This window comes from Pleurodeles waltl, chromosome 4_2 (assembly GCF_031143425.1).
Source record: "Pleurodeles waltl isolate 20211129_DDA chromosome 4_2, aPleWal1.hap1.20221129, whole genome shotgun sequence".
NCBI lineage: Eukaryota > Metazoa > Chordata > Amphibia > Caudata > Salamandridae > Pleurodeles > Pleurodeles waltl.
Genome location: NC_090443.1, coordinates 1,006,444,117 through 1,006,447,175, shown reverse-complemented (window position 1 = coordinate 1,006,447,175; position 3,059 = coordinate 1,006,444,117). Strand labels below are relative to the sequence as shown.

At 44.3% G+C, this 3,059-nt stretch overlaps 1 non-coding gene across 1 annotated transcript; it reads right to left on the bottom strand.

Annotated features, from left to right (window-relative positions):
- Positions 1 to 2,434: 2,434 nt before the first annotated feature.
- Positions 2,435 to 2,549, bottom strand: LOC138294273 (U5 spliceosomal RNA). The gene has a single exon (XR_011203313.1). It is a non-coding gene; the product is annotated as a U5 spliceosomal RNA (small nuclear RNA).
- Between the last annotated feature and the right edge of the window lie 510 nt (positions 2,550 to 3,059).

The window sequence follows — 3,059 nt, the reverse complement described above, 5'->3', positions numbered from 1 at the left end:
CGCCACCTTAGCGTAAAGAAAAATTACGCTATAGTGGCACTAAGGTGGCGCTCCAGCCTCTTAAATCAGGCCCTAAATTTCAAGAATAGAACATATTTATGTTGTTGTTAGCCACATGTCCAAGATGGCTCTCAGTCCACCATCCCACCAGCAATTGAACAAAAAAACGCTATGATACTGCCATCCTCGCAGCTGAGCAACATGGTTAAACACATTGACAAAGCCAATAATCCACATAGGTGAAATCTATTGGCTTTGCCAATGCTTATTAATTTGACTGCTAACTTTCCCAAAAAACAGTTGTAACGTTCCAATGTCTCACTGGAGCTCAGTTTGCCTTGTGGAGACGTTGACAGGTTTAGCCAGTGCACAAACACACTAAAGTATTACCTGGCACTATGACATCTAACAATCTGAACATTGGGTTTGCTGTTGTTTGCTTTGTTTGGCTGTTCACGTGTGCGTGCGTGTGTGGGTGGGAAACTGGGTGGTTTTGAAAGCATCCACCATCCAGAAGGAGCAGTACCATTTGTTGTTACTAGAGGGCAGGCTGCCTGACAACAACCAGCTTTGTTAGATAATTTGCATACCCAGGGAGAGAATGCAGCATAACGGTCTGAGCTGCCAACTCTGGAGCATGGGGACCAGGTTGGAGTCTCGGCATCGGCTCAACATTTTGGGCTAGATGTATCAAAAAAGCCTTTTGCGATTCGGTAATAGCGATTTTAAAGAAATCGCTATTTCTGATTCGCAAAATGCTATGTATCATATTTGCGATTCGGTAATAGCGATTTCTTAAAAATGGCAAATGGTATTACCGAATCGCAAATTGCGATACCAGCCTCATTCGCACCTATGGGCCTGTAGGCCCATATTTGTGATTTTTGTGCATTTCTCAATTTGCAAATTCCTAACTGGAATTCGCAAATTTGGGAAATGCAAACCCCAGGGTGCTGGGGGCCTAAGGCCCCCTTTGCTGCACCCCAAGAATTTTTTTAAGGACATGTAAGGCGCACACATGCCAAAGGGGCATGTGTGCGTTATACTTCAATATTAAAAATGCTTTTTTAATGCATTTTTTAAATTTGCACATGGTTACCAACAAGTTCAACTCAGTGGTAATAGCGATTCCTTAATGCCAAATTTGCATTAAGGAATTACTTGTTACATGTGGTTTAGAAATCGCAAATAAGGATTCCTTATTTGCGATTTCTTATTTAGAGAATCGCAATTTGCGATTCTCTAAACGGGCTCGCAAATTTAAGGAATCGCTATTTTAGCGATTCCTTAAATTTGCGCTGGGAATGCCTTTCATAAATACTGAAAGGCATTTTTGCATTCGCAAACGGCCATTTGCACCGTTTGCGAATGCAAAAATGGATGATACATCCGGCCCACCATCTCCTTGTGCTTACTAAAATTGAATTTGTCTTGTGTAACATAATTGGTGCTCATATAAGGCGATCCAATACCTTCGGGTCGAGTTTCTCCTATATAACAGGCATTTGCAATGCAATGGGTTTCGCGTTTGCTCGAGTTAGAGCTATTAGCTTTGTAAATTCCGAAATTAACTTTTCTTGCCACATAAATTGAAAATGAAAAATAAAACAGTTGACAGAAGCTAGCTGATTCAAAGCGCCACAGCTGCCATGAGCGTGAAGGAGAGACACAAAAGGGAAAGAAAGTTCGCTTGCAATCAAACGTACCAGCAAACATGCAATTATCCCTGTAACGGCCGGTGTCTAAGGCGGTAACAAAACCGTCCCAAGGAGGGCCAAACGTAGAGCATTTTCCAATGATAACAAAGGATTTCCAAAAGGCAAGCCCATGAACGAGTGATAGTGATGGGCGGTTGTATGTCAGAACCACATATTCCATTGCAAAGCACGCCGTTACCACGAGTGCGTTACAAGAATGTCATTACCACGCATATACCTGAACATGCGTGCCTTTACAATGAATTATGTTGTAAAAGCATGTGTTTTAAAGGCAAATGCGTGGTAAAGATTTCCCCCCAAAGGCCCAATCCCCCCCAGCCCAATAACCACCCCCACCCTAAAACCTAACCCCAACCCTACCTAAAACAGTACCCCCAGACCCAATCCGTCGCTCTAATCCTAATCTAAAACGACCCCATGCCTTAAAACCTAACCCCCCAAAAGCAGTTCCCCCAAGCCTAAACCCCCTTCCTATTTAACCTGAAAACCACCCCACACCCTCCTCCTCCCCCCCTCCCTAAAACAATACCCCCCAGGCCCACTACCCCCTCAAGCAGCACCTGCCCTAAAACCCAACCACCTGCCCCTCCCTCACTAAAACAGTACCCCCACCGAAGACCCAATCTTCTCTCCACTTTTAATCCAAAAGCCAGCATTCCTATACCTAATCCCCCACAATACCTAACATTACAAAAACCACAAACTACCTACTCGTTAACTTGCGTTTAGCAAGGCTTTAAAAAATTGAGTGAAACTCTTAAATGTTCCTCTCCACGGAAATCTTTAGTAAAAGGCGAAAGATTTATTCGATTTGAAGAGAAACCAGAGTATACACTTCAGGCCCCCCTGTCTGTGCCGCCACTAAACACCCTTCTGCAGACTGTTAGGCCGATTTCACTTACGAATTTCATAGTAGAAAACCCTTTGAAACACAACCAATTTATAATAACTGTTAAGCTGATACATTGATAAAACGTTGCCACAAAAAAGAAAACAACAGGCGAACTCATAAGTGACAGGAATTATGGGTATGTAAATTTCGTCATAGGTCACGTGACAGGAAAGGCTGCACCCCCCCAGCCCTCCCCCCAGTAGTTTCCCTGTTCAAGTGTAATGTCGGCTCTTTTAACTCTGTACCTGTTGAATGGAGCCGCTGTAGTGGCAGCAATGAAGGAATCGAGGCGATTGCGTTGCATTAAATCACTCTTTATTTTCTTGCCACAAACAATAAGGCCCACGAGGAGCCGCCGGGAGCACCACCTCCAGCCCGAGTCCGCGCACTCCGCTTTTTGTCCTCATCGCGCCGCCCCCCGACGTCACAACCATCCACGATCCGGATTG